Source organism: Chamaea fasciata, unplaced genomic scaffold (genome assembly GCF_029207755.1).
Source record: "Chamaea fasciata isolate MVZ Bird 193981 ecotype frontalis unplaced genomic scaffold, bChaFas1.0.hap1 SCAF_10, whole genome shotgun sequence".
Classification (NCBI taxonomy): Eukaryota; Metazoa; Chordata; class Aves; order Passeriformes; family Sylviidae; genus Chamaea; species Chamaea fasciata.
In genome coordinates, this window is record NW_027094095.1 from 32304737 (window position 1) to 32321088 (window position 16352).

The 16352-nt window shown below is 55.2% G+C and overlaps 1 long non-coding RNA gene across 1 annotated transcript; it reads right to left on the bottom strand.

Annotated features, from left to right (window-relative positions):
• Positions 1 to 10084: 10084 nt before the first annotated feature.
• Positions 10085 to 10950, bottom strand: LOC136294853 (uncharacterized). The gene is made up of 2 exons (XR_010722499.1): positions 10885 to 10950; positions 10085 to 10548 (listed from the first exon to the last, which is right to left on the bottom strand). It is a non-coding gene; the product is annotated as an uncharacterized lncRNA (long non-coding RNA).
• Positions 10951 to 16352: the final 5402 nt, after the last annotated feature.

The window sequence follows — 16352 nt, forward strand, 5'->3', positions numbered from 1 at the left end:
GGCTGCGGGAGCCTCCCACAGACACCGCACCCGCTGCAGTCTGGGCCTGCAGGGAAATCCTTCTTCTTTTCACTGGGTGCTCCTGGAGGACGTTGGCTCGTGTAAAAAAAGAATTAAAGCGTCTCAGTTAAACTCCAGGTATTAAATTACTAAAAAGGAGGAATCCCACCCATTTGGGACAAACAGGTGAGCCAGGGCTGGGTCCAGCAGCTGGACCAGAGCCCTGGTGGGTCCATCTGTTGCTGTAGGACACGAAAGAAAGACTCCAAATATTCCAGAAGGCAAAGAGCACAGGAAGAAGGCTTTTACTGTCTAATTCTCACTGCATTTTATCAGGTGTTCCCATACAGACTTACCCTGGTTGGTGAATAGGAACGACACCTCTCTGATCCCACGGGTTAAACCAGAGAAACAGCAAAACTCCACCCGGAGAAAGATCGTTCTGAGAAAGGAGAGTTGTTGGCCAGGATTGTTTGGAGAAGGAGCTTTCCTGAGAAACTTTTCCGCGGGAAAAAGGTTAGCAGCTGCCAGCAGGCTGAAATCTCCCAGAGCCAGAAATACCAGGCCCACATCCGTCCAGCGCAGAACGTGCTGTGGCTGTGCCGCTCGGGCTCCTCAGGTGCAGGCAGGGCTGGGGTCTGTGCTCAAGGGTGGAGTGGCCCCTCCCTGCAGTGAGCACAGAGCCTGGCCCCGCTGCCCTGGCCTCAATCCCTCTCCTCTGGCTCTGGGGATGCATTTCCCCCTCGTCCCCAGCTCTGCCCTGAAAGCCGTGCAGTAAATAACGTTTTCTGAGCAGCCAGGAGGATGTGTTCCCCTCCAAAGGTGAGCTGAGTAATCCTCTCACTGTGTTAAGCACTTTGAGATCATCCCATATAAAAATCACCACAAACATTTAATATTCTCACAGAAGTGGTGTCAGCGCTGCCTGCCTGGGAACCCGTCCCAGCAGGAAAGGGCAGAGATCAAGGGAAGTATTCAAAAAGAAAATGAAATATTTAATAAAAGCCCTTAAATAGCGTGGGCCAGGACTGCAGCCAGCAGAAATCACAATGACTCTGGTGGTGGGTCTCTGCTGGTTTGTGTTAAAAGAAGCTGCTTTGGGGTGGCTTCTAAAAGCCTTTTAGGATTGCTGGTGTCATTCTACACCAGGGCAGTGTCAGAGCTGCTGTTTTCCAGCACACCCAAGGAGGAAATCAGGGTAAAAAAATATAGCATTAGCAATAAAATATTTTTATGTAGAAATCCTGTTTAAAAATTCAGTATTGTGGAGTGTCACTGACAGACACTGAATTTATTCTTTTGGTGGGCAAAGAGACTGAAACTCCTCTGCTGGCAGTTCGTGGCAGTGGGTGGACGTGAGATACTCCAGGGTTTGGTACCTGAGAGAACAGGAGCAGCTGGGCTGTGCCCAGGGCAGGCCTGGCCCTGCAGCCAGCAGGTGACCAGAGGCTCAGCAGACGTGTCCCCTGCATGGAGAGCCCAGCTCTGCCCCTGAGCCCCCCTGGATGGAGAGCCCAGCTCTGCCCCTGAGCCCCCCTGCATGGAGAGCCCAGCCCTGCCCCTCAGAGCCCCCCTGGATGAAGAGGAGCTCCCCTGGATGAAGAAAAGCCCAGCCCTGCCCCTCAGAGCCCCCCTGGATGAAGAGGAGCCCAGCTCTGCCCCTCAGAGCCCCCCTGGATGAAGAAAAGCCCAGCCCTGCCCCTCAGAGCCCCCCTGGATGAAGAAAAGCCCAGCCCTGCCCCTCAGAGCCCCCTGCTCAGTGCCCTCATCCCCAGCCAGGGCAGCAGCCCAGGCTCTGGCCCCTGGCACAGCCCCAGGACAGGGAGCGGCTTTCCAGACCCCCCCTTCCCTCCCGACCCCCCCCAGGCCATATGTCATCCCTAATCCCCGGCACACACGGGGCATAATTGGAATTATTCTTGATCCCGTCTCAGCGCGCGCTGTGGAACAAAGAGGCGAGCGCAGGGGCTGTGTAAGGGGAGTAAGTGGGTTTAATTGAGGTCACACTGATGTGACAAGTCTAGGAGCTAAATGAGGTTTTAAGTTAAAGTGGGAAATGGCCGAGGTTAACTCACACATCCCTTCAAGTTGTTTTCCTTTCTACTTCTCTCTTCTCCATACCTTAATTTTGTCAAATTAGTCTGATTTAGATTCTGCAGGTTAAATTTAAGACTAATATGTAGGGAGTGCTTTGGAAAAATGACAAAACACTGCTGCTCGAGAGGTGAACAAACGACCAGAGGAGCTTCTTGCCCAAAAGCGAGGGTCTGTCCTGCCTGGTGCAGAGCAGCACATCCGTTTTTTCATGCAAAAGGCAAAAATGACAATCACTCCAAGGGGTTTCTGGGAGCGGGGTGCAGCCACACAAGCCCTGGGCCTCTCTGGTGCCCAGGCTGGGGGTGAGAAGGAGGCTGGGACGCGAGGAAAATCCGTTTCTCGTGGCCTGGGCAGAGCAGCCGTGCAGACGAGGCAGCGTCTCCAAAGGATATTTATGGCATTCTCCATATAAATATGCACATGGGATACTGGCGAGGATATCACTTCTCGTACCCTCAGCACAAGTGCTGTGCCATTAATCTGTCACAGCCATCCTTTAGGTGCAGTTTCCAGTTTGATGTGGTAAGGAGATGTGGATTTGGGATTTTCTTTCGGTGCTGTCACGTGAGGACATAAAGCAGCAGAGAGTAAGGCAGTGTTTGTGTGGGAGCTGTGGGAGCTGTCTGTGCCCTCCACACGTGATCCCCAAAAACGTGGAGTGCGTGGAGCTCACGTTTCAGAAATGCTGAAATACTCTAAAATTTTATTCATCCTTATCCTGAGAAATCACATTCCTGTCACATACCATAAACCCAGCTTTTTAGCTGTACATTTCGTTTTTGTGGGCAGTTCTTTGTTTTGTCGAAGGGGTTGACTAAGCTGACAAAATTAACCCGGTGCTCTCACCCCTCAGACCCCTTTTGCTTCTCTTCCCAAATGCAACAAAAATCCCCAGCCCTGTAGAACACCCTGAGAAAAACCTCCTGTTTCCATGACACCCACGATTTGCACCGACTCTCCCATGGCTGAGGGGCTCGTGCTGGTGGCTCTCAATAACCCTGACCGGGGGCTCATTTCTGTCTGATCTAACTGCATTAATAATTCAAGGTAATGCTCAGTGTCCACTGAAGTCAACGAGACTCAAGCTCATGAAGGATAAGTTTGCTGAATTAGGGTGGAAATAGAATTCTGTTGGTCATCTCTGCAGCCACGGGTGGCTGGTTGAGAGGGGATGAGTTCATTCCATGTGCGCAGGAAATTAAAATTGACCTTCAGGTCGCTGATTTTTGGAGGGGGGGAAAAAAAAAAAGAAGCAAAGCACTTAAAAACGGAGCCTTTGACTGTCAGAAAGGTGTGAGGTCTATTTTTAGCAGCACATGCCATTTTTGTGCGGCGTTCAGGGTTATTTAAAGCGATGCCAGCGTGTCTGCTCCTCTGGGGGAGCGGGTTCTGGGAGGTGAGGGCGGGCAGAGCACGTCACCGACGGGGACAACACGAAATAATCGTGGGCAGGGAGCGGGGCCGGGTGTGGGGTCGGGAATTCTCCCCGCCAGGCTGCTCTATTCCCGGTTTTCCTGCCCTCCCCGCCCCGAGCAGGAGCTGCTCCCCTCGGCTCTCACCCCGGGCTGCGAACCCCAACATCGGGGGAGCGCCCCCAGAGCGGGTCCTGCAGCTGAGAGAACAAAACGCTGCCCCCAAATCACCCCAAATGACCCCGGGTGTGCTCTGGAGCTGGGGAGCAGGGATGCTCTGGGAGGGGATTGAGAAAACTGCCTGCAGGGACACGGGAATGGGGATACTGGGGAGCAGGGATGCCCTGAGAGGGGATTGATAAAACTGCCTGCAGGGACACGGGAATGGGGATACTGGGGAGCAGGGATGCTCTGGGAGGGGATTGATAAAACCGCCTGCAGGGACACGGGAATGGGGATACTGGGGAGCAGGGATGCTCTGGGAGGGGATTGAGAAAACTGCCTGCAGGGACACGGGAATGGGGATACTGGGGAGCAGGGATGCCCTGAGAGGGGATTGATAAAACTGCCTGCAGGGACACGGGAATGGGGATACTGGGGAGCAGGGATGCTCTGGGAGGGGATTGAGAAAACTGCCTGCAGGGACACGGGAATGGGGATACTGGGGAGCAGGGATGCTCTGGGAGGGGATTGATAAAACCGCCTGCAGGGACACGGGAATGGGGATACTGGGGAGCAGGGATGCTCGGAGAGGAGATGGAGCAGGGAGCACCAGAGCAGGGGTTACTGGGGAGCAGGGATGCTCTGAGAGGGGATTGCTAGGGCTGCCTGCCGAGGACACGGCAAGAGGGATTATTGGGGAACTCCCGCCGCCTCCTCCAGCCCGTCAGGAAGCCGAGCGGCAGCGGAAGGTTCGGCTGAGCCTGGAAACGGGACGGCTCCGCAGCAGCAGCAGTTTAATAACAGGATTTCACTGGGGTCACCCGTGAGCCTTGCCGGCTCCAGCCTCTCTCCGAAGGAGTTATCGCTGTCGCTGGCACGTGTAGGATTTTCCGGTTATCTCCAAGTCAGATTTTATCTGGTGCAGGCAGCTGACATCAGCCGGCCACGGCGTTTGCCCGGGAATAAAAGTTTTGCTGAGGCAGACATCACAAACACTTCTCCTTTCACAGGTCAGCACCCCTCCTGCCCTTTTTATTTGTTTGTTGACCGAGTACAGGTTCCCCACCTGTGCTTCTCTACAGGACAACCGGCCCGGCCTCCATTCCACCCTCCCCAGCCCCAGGAGGGCTCTGACACCAGCAGCGATGCCCAGCCAGGTGTGAAAGGGAAATCCAGCCCCGGGCAGCCCCGCGGGGTCTGGGCACAGCCCGGAGTGTCCCGGTGCCCTCTGCCAGGCACGGGCAGCCCTGGGCACCTCCTGCCCTCCCACACCTGCAGCAGGGGCAGGGAGCTGCCAGCAGCCCCCAGCTCACTGTGATGCCTCCAGTTTTATCTCTCCTGTATCTCAGGTTGTGCGGTGCCCAGGGGTGCAGCCCTGAGCTCACAGTCAGTGTCACTCAGCTCTGCACACAGCAGGGACACAAAACAAATCCTTCTCCTGCTGCACACCAAGGACAACTCTCAGCCCCAACAGCACAAACAAGGGTGGGCTGGAGGGAGGGACAGGAAGGATGGGACCTCCCAGCCTGGAGCTGGGACTGGACAATTCAATCCCAATGCGCAAATGGAAGAAAACTTACCAAAGTGTGAGACCTCGTGACCGTTTGTCCATTTTGTGACCATTTTTGGTCCATTTTGTGACCATTTTTTGACCATTGTGTGACCATTTTGGGTCCACCTTGGATGTAGCCCTGGCCAGGCTCTTGTCCTGCCCAAGGTGGATCCTGGAGACCTTTCAGTAAATCTCTACTCTGTTCTCCAGCTCTGTGCAGTCTCTGTTCCAGGTCAGCCCTCCCAAGGCATCATCAGAACATGATTTACGTCGGGGGGTTGTGAATGAGCCATCAGTGAGCAGACCAAAGCCCACTCTTGGCTGCAGTCACCCCCTGGCAGGGATGGAGGATGGAGGGGTGGCAGGTGGGGCTGTGCAGGAGCCAAACCCATCCCTGAGGCTTTAAGGGACTCCAAAACTGGATGTCAGTTAATTCTTTAATTACCTTCAATGTTTCAAGTAGAAGCCCTGGCACATTTTTCTTCCTAAAAAGTCACAATGATTTATCAAGAAGAAATCAGTCATTACTCATATCTCCTTGCCTGCTTGCCCAGGAAGAGTCTCTGTGATCTCCCTTTCCTGGAAATGTGTGGCAGAAACCCCAGATTATCCTGACCCTGCTTCCCCCACCCTCCTGCCCCAGGAACTTGCAGCTGGAAAGGGAATTTTGGGGTTTTGATAGGCAAAAACATGTTGGCGGCCATGGAGCATCCTGGGCCTGCTCTGGGTTAAATGAACCGTCCTGTCTGACCTGAAATGACTTCTGGCTTTCTTGGAACTGCCAGAACATTGAGGAGTCATTCAGTTGCACAGCCTTAATTAAGCAACTGCCTCCAGTTATGATTTACTCTGTCATTCAGAAAATTAGACCTTCACACTGTTCCTGATTTTTGCCAGAGTCCTTAAGGACAGCGTTTACCCCCATCAGCTGCACTTTGGGCTCTTCCACCTTTCAGATGCCAGCCTGGAATGCAGTCAGCTTTGCAGAAATGTCTTTGAGATGCTGAGCTGGGATGCAGTCAGCTTTGCAGAAATGTCTTTGAGATGCTGAGCTGGGATGCAGTCAGCTTTGCAGAAATGTCCCTGCAGAGCAGAGACCGAGGGAGCTCTGGGCTGGGCACTCCAGCGCTGAGGAGGAACTGCTGCACCTCTCCTACAAACCCTGGGCTGGTCTTCACCTGACCCTCCTCTCCTGACCCTCCTCCTCCCTGCAGCAGCACCGGGAATTGCAGCCTGGGGCTCAGGGCAGCTGTGTCTGTCCTGTCCCAGCCATGCACAGCCCAACCTCCCACCCACCTTTTGCTGCCCACCCTGGAGTGGCAGCTCCTGGGTTTCACTGGAGACCCCCGAGTGCTGTGGGTGGAATGAAACCTTCACAGAGCCCCCCACACCCCCTGCCTGACACTCTGCTCTGGATCACAGATCACAGGATGGCCTTGGGCACTGCCGGGTATCCAGGGGCAGCCACAGCTGCTGTGAGCGCCTGTGCCAGGGCCTGCCCACCCTCCAGGGAACAATTCCTGCCCCAACTCCATTTAACCCTGCCTTCCTTCAGGTTAAAGCCATTCCCTGTGTCCTGTCCTTCCATCCCTTGACTTAGCTCTCTCTCCATGTTTCCTGCAGCTCCCTCAGGCCCTGCAAGGCCACAGTGGGATCACCCCAGAGCTCCTTCTGTCCGGGCTGAACAATCCCAGCTGTGTCAGCCTTTCCTCCCAGCAGAGCTGCTCCATCCCTCTGCCCATCCTGGAGCCTCCCCTGGGCTCTCTCCAGCAGCCCCAGGCCCTCCCTGTGCTGGGGCAGCTCTGCAGGTGGGGCCTCACCTGGGCAGGACACAGGGGCAGGATCCCCCCTTGCCCCGAGACAGAAGAGTTTGTTGTGCCCTGGGCATTTCTTTCTGCAGGGCTGCTCTGGCACCCAGCACTGACCCGGTGCCTGTGTGCATTTACATGTACATAAATACACATGTATTCAATTAAATACAAGTTAAATATACATATATTCAATTAAATAAATACCAGTGCTAGGGGTGTATTTAAAAATACTCGTGTGAGTGTGTTAAGAAAACACAGAGTGGGAGACACAGGAGGGTGGGTGTGTCTAATGGATTGCCATAATCACAGATTCTGATTCATACTCGTCATCCGAAAACAGCCAGCCAGAAGATGGAATAACTTCACATCAATCAAACACGAAGTGAATATGTTATTGAGGATATTGTGCACTATCAGAACCACCACGTGAGCACTGTCTGTGCTCGGTGCCTTCCGTGGGCAGGGCAGGGCTCTCGGATAAGGGTCACTGCCCAGAATACGGCAGAGCAGGGAGGGAGGAGCGATCCACCCGTGTTCCCCACACATCCGTCCCTCTCCTGCTTTCCCTCTGTGCTCAGGCTGGACTCCTCTCTCCAGGTAAATGACCCAACACGTGTTCCTGCCCCTCTGAGCAGCCAGCAGAGCCCTGCCCTGCCTGCTCCCACCCCACACTGCCAAGGCCAGCTGAGGACACAGTCCCTGGCAGCTGATGGGACCCCGGGTGTGTCAGGGGGTCCCAGGCCAGCTGAGGCCACAGCTGATGGGACCCCGGGTGTGTCAGGGGGTCCCAGGCCAACTGAGGACACAGCTGATGGGACCCTGGGTGTGTCAGGGGGTCCCAGGCCAGCTGAGGCCACAGCTGATGGGACCCTGGGTGTGTCAGGGGGTCCCAGGCCAGCTGAGGACACAGCTGATGGGACCCTGGGTGTGTCAGGGGGTCCCAGGCCAGCTGAGGACACAGCTGATGGGACCCTGGGTGTGTCAGGGGGTCCCAGGCCAGCTGAGGACACAGCTGATGGGACCCCGGGTGTGTCAGGGGGTCCCAGGCCAGCTGAGGCCACAGCTGATGGGACCCCGGGTGTGTCAGGGGGTCCCAGGCCAGCTGAGGCCACAGCTGATGGGACCCTGGGTGTGTCAGGGGGTCCCAGGCCAGCTGAGGACACAGCTGATGGGACCCCGGGTGTGTCAGGGGGTCCCAGGCCAGCTGAGGACACAGCTGATGGGACCCTGGGTGTGTCAGGGGGTCCCAGGCCAGCTGAGGACACAGCTGATGGGACTCTGGGTGTGTTGGGGTGCTGGTGCCCAGGAACAACCCCCTGGTTGTGCTGAGGGAGGCTGCCCATGCCAAACCCACAGCACTGGGACCCAGACCAGCCCTGACACAGCTGTGCCCCTCACTGGTGGCCCCAGGAGGGTTCTGCAGGCTGGGAGAGGACAAGGCAGCTCCTGGCTCCTGTCCAAAGAGCAAACTGCAGACGTCTGAGAGCACTGAGGTGCTGAAGACTCCAGAGCGCAGGAACTCAGGAAAAATCAGTGCAGGGGTCAGGATGGGTCAGAGAAGCCGTGGAGAAAGGGTGCTGGGGCAGATCAGAGGAGCAGCCCCAGAGCACAGGGCTGGCATTCTGTGTCCTGTTCACATTGTGTGTCCTGGTGTGCCGTGCACACTCTGTATCCTGGTGGTTCCAGCCCCATCCTGGGTCCTGCTGTCCCACCCCCACTGTGTGTCCTGCTGTCCCACCCTCCTCTGGGAGCCCTCCTGTCCCTCCCCACCGCTCTGCCCCAGTGCACGGCCGTGACAGGAGCGATCTGCAGAGCAGAGACTGAGGGAACAGAACATTGGCTCCTCCGCTGTTTAACTCCACAGGGGTTGAACATCACAAATCCCCCGGGCTCGGGGAACCGCGGCTCAAACAGCCAGGGGCAGAGCACAGGCGGCTGTGGGGGATAAAGGGGAGCAAGGAGAAGCTGTGCGCAGCAGGGGCTGAGCTGCGAGGGCACAGCAAAGCTTCTCTCCGGGCTCTGGGCACGCCGTGACCCGGGCTGGGAGGACCGTGTGAGGGGAGCTGCTGCAGCCAGGCGGTCACGGTGTCTGCAGGGAGGGCTTTGGGATCCTGGGCCAGAGCCGCCCCTCGCTGCTCGTTAGCGCCCGGCTGGTTTATTACCGCACCTCGCACTGCTCCGCTTGCTTAATTAAAACGTGATGTGGCGCAATTCAGATGCTGCACAGGCACCCATTTCCACAACACCATTACCTTTATCAGCCAAGCTCATCACCTCATTAAAGGAACATGTCAATTCGCCTTGACAGGATCAATTTCCCGTACACACCCCCTGACTGGCTCTATTTATATCACACTTCCTCCATTTATTAATTAGAAAAGTAATCTTTGCTCTTCTGATCCTTGCTAGATAATGATTTTTCTTATTGCCTTAATATCATTCTGAGTTTCTACCCCTCGTCCTCTTCATTTTCCCGTTATCCCATTTTTTTTCCCCACTAAAATCTCTGCAGTTTTCCTGGAGGTCAATTGAAAGTTCTTCACCGGGTATTTTTTTAGGCACTATCACTTCCTTTCCTGATGAAACCATACAGTGAGTGACCTCTGAAGGACTCCAGGATGTTTTTATAAAATGGATTATAACTGTTTCCACAATTTTAATGATTTGTTTACGTTATGAAGCCTGGGCTTCATCTTAACAACACCTGTTATCACCAGCAGGCTGTGATCAGCAGAATCTCAGCCCCCACCCAGCTCTGGGGCTGTTAGAAATGTCTCCTTAATTGACAATCAGTGCTGAGACAAAGTGTCCCTGCCCGGCTGGCACAGGGCTCTCCTGGAGCACCTCACACGGACACTGGGGATTAAATCAGATCACTCAGGCTGGGAAACACCTCCAGGACCCTCAGGGCCAGCCCGTGACCCGTCCCCACTGCCTCCACTGCCCCCGTGTCCTGCTTTAGGGCAAATCCGGGAGGAAACCTCCCAATGGGTCCCTCCGGGCAGCAAACCCAAGAGGCCTCTTCCCCAGCTGGTCTGGAAAAGACCTCCTTAGAGAAAAAAGGAAAAAGCTGTTTATTTGAGAAACAAAGTGCCCACAAGCACAAAGAATTAATAATATGAAGCAATAAAACCTCTTGTTCTGAAGAGGGATGGCAAATGGAGGAAGTCCTTGCCGTGGGTGCAGCTCAGCTCTCCCAGTCTCTGATCAGTCCCTCCACACTGGAAATGCCGTCCTGGGCCCCGGTGGGCTGCAGGGGTGAGCTCCCGGTGCTCTTCTGGGTTTTTCAGTCCAGAGCAGGTTTAAACAGCCCCAAGAAAAAGAAAAGAAATGGCCCAGGGGACTTCTCTGCCTCAGGCAGCTAAACTAACTAAAGGCACAGGAGATCTGTCCCGCTGTCTGTCCGAGCTGCAGATGAACACAGTCCAGGAGCAGAATGCAGAGCGGTGAGAGCAGCTCCTCCAAACAAACCCTGCGATGCTTCTTCTTTCCCTCCTTAGCTCTCAGAACCAGTCTGGAAGGTGCAGAACACAACGTCCAACACAAACAGAACCGACCACTGGGGATACAAACACCACAAGGTCACCCCAGGGCACCCTGGTGACACAGCGCCACTTCTGGGTGTTCTCTGGGCACCTCCGGGGCTGGTGACTCCTCCCTGCCCTGGGCAGTCTGTTCCAACGCCTGACCGCCCTTTTTCGGAAGGAATTTTCCCAGACATCCAGCCTGAACCTCCCCTGGTGCAGCTCCCGGCTGTTTGTCCCTGTCCTGTCCTTGCCCCCGGGGAGAAGAGCCCGACCGCAGCCTCGTCCCTGCCTCCGCAGGGATCTGTGCTCTCTCAGACAATGACCTGATAAGCCTGGCCCCGTTTCGGTGGAGGTTTTCCTGTCCGTGTCCCGATGGAGCTGCACACCTCCGGAACCACCCAGCTGCTGTAAAATCCCTGCCAGGGCCCGTGGGGCCACCTGGGTTTGCTGTGGTCACCAGCAGCTCCCACAGCTGCCTGCCTCTGCCCTTCAGTGAGCATCCCTGTGCACAGAGGGCTGTGGAGCAGCAGCAAAGGAGGGATTGGGAGTTAAATAAGAGCGACGTTTTTATTGGGGAAAAAAATAGGGTCTCAGTTAATTGCTATTGCAATTGCACTTTTGGTTTCCAGTCAGTGTCGGTTTAACATGTCAAATTGCAACAAGGAGTAACAACACACTCACTGGGATATAAATACAATAAATAAAACGTGTTGGCACTGTGATTATCAGAAGTAATAAAGCACTTGACGGAAAACCCCAGGGGGATCTTTCCCCTGACCCCACAAAGGATCTGGGCAGTTTTTGGATATTTGATCTTGTTTCTTGGGTTTAAAGTGTGACATTTCACTGAGGCTGCTCTTGCTGGAGTTAATTGTTGCTGGGGATAAAGACAGCTGCAAACTCTGAGGCAGTGGATGGGTAAAGCAACACAAATCCTTCCGTGTCAGTGAATATCATGTCTGAAATGTGATAATAGATCCGATTTTGTATCATTTAGGAGCACAAAAGGGGGTTTTGCTGCTTGAATTAACACACAAGATGGTATTAAAGCTTTTCAGTTAAACTCAGTCAAATAGAATCAAGGAAACTACTTTTATTGGTGATGCTGTGCATAAAATCATCCAGGCATCACAGGGAAGGAGAGTGAAACCAGCCCGAAGTTTCCTCCCTGAATTGATGCCTCTTCCTTTTCAGAGTGTGCACTTGTTTAACAGTGACATTTAATAATGTATCGGAATAATTGCTGGAGTTTACTGCTCATTACTTCTTTAAAAACCCAGGAATACAGCAGCACTTCTTTGATTTTTTTTTTAAATACAAAAATAATTTTCACTATAAAGGTTGGAGGAAACCACGTGCTCTGTACTTATAATTTGATAAAGTCGTTGCTGTTTCTCTGTTGTGTTTTAATTCTTAAAATTATCATTTCAATTGCAGTTGTGCAGGCTCTAGAAAGAGAACTTGAAAGGCGAGTTATTAACTTTTCTAAGCAGAGTGTTTTAGGCCAGTTCCTGAGGATCCACCCGGCAGCAGCTGCAGCTCTGCCCCGCCCGGCTGTGCCCACCCCGCAGCGAGGTGGGAACAGGATTCCGGGAATGGGATCCCAGTTCTCCAGGGGAGCCGGGCTGCGGTTCTGTCAGCTTCTGATGTTTGCGTTTTTGTAGTGGAGTTTCTCAGGGATTGTCATGTAAACAAAGTGATGTTTACATTCCTCTGTGGAGGAGGGACAATTGATAAACTTCTCGTTTGACCAGCGTAGTGAAAGAAGTGGCAACCTTCATCCTCCAATCCCTGGTCGTTGTCCAAAATCTATATAAATCAAGGTCGAAAAATAAACGCCTCTTTTTTACCCTGACAACTGACTGTGTGTCCCTCATTTCCTGTCCTATAGCGACAGTTGTGGGCGCAGGATTCTGTCTGAGGGAATCCCCTGGTCACAGCTGCTGCTCTGGGGCTGGACAGGAGATTTCAGGGTGCAGGTCAGTGCCCAGGGTGGGTGCAGGGGTGGTTTGTGACCGTGGCTGTTCCCCTGTCCCTGGGCAGCAGCACAGTCCCTGCTCCTTCCCCTCTCCTCCTGAGCACAGTCATGGCCCGTGGGCTCTGTACCCTTGCAAAGATCCTTCACCAAATAAAGGACAAGGCATAACTATGACTTGAAAAAATTATTTCATAATTACGACTTTAAAATAATTTTAACTTGTTGTTACAAGTGGTCTCTGGTCTTCGTCATGCACTGCAAACCAAGTGGGTGATGCGACATTCCTGCAGAGGAAAGGCCTGCTCTGGAAGCCTCTCCCCCCTTCCTGAGCCTTGTTCACTAACAAAATTGCTTTTAAAAAATCAAATTCATCTCCCTGCAATGCACTGCCCGGTCACCTGATGGACGTGGGCACAGCGCTCTGCACTGAAATGCAGCTTTACTGCTTTTCACCCTCTGGATAGTAAATTACTGTGCTCATCTAACATGAATTAGCTTTAAAATAGCAAGTAGCCTTCTCTGCAACGTGCAGAGCTGCTGGAGCGTGCCCAGGGCAGGGAATGGAGGTGGGAAGGGGCTGGAGAATCCCTGAGGGAGCTGGGGAAGGGTCTGGAGCCCCAGGAGAGGCTGAGGGAGCTGGGGAAGGGTCTGGAGCCCCGGGGGAGGCTGAGGGGGCTGGGAAAGGGGCTGAGCCTGGAGAAAAGGAGGCTCAGGGGGGACCTGGTGGCTCTGCACAACTCCCTGCCAGGAGGGGACAGCCGGGGGGATTTGGGATCTGCTCCCAGGGAACAGGGACAGGAGGAGAGGGAACGGCCCCAGGCTGGGCCAGGGGAGGCTTAGGGTGGGCAGCAGCAGGAATCTCCCCATGGAAAGGGTGGGCAGGGATTGGCAGTGCCCAGGGAGGTTTCGATCCCCATCCCTGGAGGTGTCACCTGGAGGTGGCCCTGAGGGCTCTGGGGACAGGGTGAGCATGGGGCACGGCTGGGACTGGATGGTCTGGGGCTGCTTTTCCAACCTCAGGGATCCTGAGATTCCTCTAGGATTCCTTTCCAAGCCAGAGAACTGCAGCCCTCCCCCAGCCCCTGCCCCTCTCTGGACGCAGGGCCAAGGCTGGCTCCGGGTGTCAGAGCAGCAGGTTTGCCTTTCATACATCCATTCACCAGTGTGCTGGGAAGAGTCTCTCAGCACAAATATTATTCACTTCTAAATTCCTTTTAAGCTTCACGTTGTTCAGCAATGAAAGGAGAGCAATCTAATCAGAGCAGCACTTGCTACGTTCTGAAGTGAGAGCAGTCTCACAATTCACAGGCTCAATCATTTTCCAATCACAATTAACGTCATGTTAGCTAAGGAGTCATGAGAGAAAAATAAAGGGCTGGGCACTCAGGAGAGGAGACGTGCTGGAGGCTCACAGGCTGCTCACTTCCAGAGCTCCTGAGCTCTCTTTGCTGTATAATGCAAGTCCTCCTCTTGCAGAATTGAAGGAACCGGATGGACAGGCCCCAGTGAAGACCAAACCTTTCCCACAGTGTCCCCAGCTGAGAACAGTGACACTCCCGGGGTTCTTTCCTTCTGTTCCTCCGTTGTTTCTTTTCTTTTCCTGGAGTCATTGGAGGCTGCAGGCAGGAGGGGACACAGGAGCTGTGGCCAGTGGAAGGCAGCTCTGCGCCCTGCTGGCCTTGTCCTGCTGAGCCCCTCTCTGGGCAGGGAGCTGCTCTGCCAGGACCTAAACATCCTCTGCAGTGGCACCTCCTGACTTCCAGCAGCTCACCTGGACGGGACAGTGTAAAATTCCACTTCACTGAACTTCAGAAAACACAGAATGCCCGGTGAGGTTGGGCAGGCTGGCCAGAGGGTGAGACATTCCCATCCCCTGGCAGTCCCGGCTGCACTACAGTCCAGGTGTGTCTGACACTGCCGTGGGGATTGTGCTCACCCCTTCCAGAGCTCAAACCAGGGCACTGAGCTGCTGTTTGCAGGGAGCAGCGTCACTGGAGACTCCCTGGGTCTGTTCTCTGCAGAAGGCAAACCCCGGGAGCATCTCCTCCCAGGGAATGTGGGAGACCTGGAGTGAAACACGAGCCCAGCAGTGGAAAAGGGAGGGAGGCCAAGAGTTGGTTAACAAGAAGCAAACATGAAGTGATGTGGTCACATTTGTCAGCTGCTGTTATAACCCTGTTGCCGGTGGTTTTCCCGTATAAAATCATTTCCAATTGAGCTGAAACCCCGGGAGCCCTGCAGCTCTCCCCGCTGACAGCCCCGGCCGGCTCACACTCATTCCATCAGCAGCTGTCACTGGCTGTGGGCAGAAGGATTTAAAGGATAAGGGAGGAATTATCTCCTGGCATCAGCCACAGGTGCTCACAGGAAACAAGTGGCTTGTGGATCCCCCAGGGCAGGCAGGACCAGTTGTGTCCTCCCCCGAGCCTTTGGGGTGGAGGAGCCTGTGCAGGAAAACCTCCAGAGCACAGCTGGGCCAGGGAGAGTGTCAGCAAACTGGGAGTGTTCCAGCAAACTGGGGTTGCTCCTTTCAGGAAACCGGGGTTGCTCCTTTCAGCAAACTGGGGTTGTTTGTTTCAGCAAAGTGGGATTGTTCCAGCAAAGTGGGATTGTTTGTTTCAGCAAACTGGGATTGTTTCAGCAAGCTGGGGTTGTTTATTTTCCAGGCAGCTGGCCAGGAAAAGCGCAAGGTGCAGCCCAGGAGAGCCTGGTGCTGTGCTGCCCATCCCTGGAGCACACGGGGCTGTGCTGTCCATCCCTGGAGCACACGGGGCTGTGCTGCCCATCCCTGGAGCACACGGGGCTGTGCTGTCCATCCCTGGAGCACACGGGGGCTGTGCTGCCCATCCCTGGAGCACACGGGGGCTGTGCTGCCCATCCCTGGAGCACACGGGGGCTGTGCTGCCCATCCCTGGAGCACTCGGGGGCTGTGCTGTCCATCCCTGGAGCACACGGGGGCTGTGCTGTCCATCCCTGGAGCACTCGGGGGCTGTGCTGCCCATCCCTGGAGCACACGGGGGCTGTGCTGCCCATCCCTGGAGCACACGGGGCTGTGCTGCCCATCCCTGGAGCACACGGGGGCTGTGCTGTCCATCCCTCAGCACTCAGGGGCTGTGCTGCCCATCCCTGGAGCACACGGGGCTGTGCTGTCCGTCCCTGGAGCACACAGGGGCTGTGCTGTCCATCCCTCAGCACTCAGGGGCTGTGCTGTCCATCCCTGGAGCACACGGGGGCTGTGCTGTCCATCCCTGGAGCACACGGGGGCTGTGCTGTCCATCCCTGGAGCACTCGGGGGCTGTGCTGCCCATCCCTGGAGCACACGGGGGCTGTGCTGTCCATCCCTGGAGCACACGGGGGCTGTGCTGTCCATCACTGGAGCACACGGGGCTGTGCTGCCCATCCCTGGAGCACACGGGGGCTGTGCTGTCCATCCCTGGAGCACACGGGGCTGTGCTGTCCATCCCTGGAGCACACGGGGGCTGTGCTGTCCATCCCTGGAGCACACGGGGGCTGTGCTGTCCATCCCTGGAGCACACGGGGCTGTGCTGCCCATCCCTGGAGCACACGGGGGCTGTGCTGTCCATCCCTGGAGCACACGGGGCTGTGCTGTCCGTCCCTGGAGCACACGGGGGCTGTGCTGTCCATCCCTGGAGCACACGGGGCTGTGCTGTCCGTCCCTGGAGCACTCAGGGGCTGTGCTGTCTATCCCTGGAGCACACGGGGGCTGTGCTGTCCATCCCTGGAGCACACGGGGGCTGTGCTGTCCATCCCTGGAGCACACGGGGGCTGTGCTGCCCATCCCTGGAGCACACG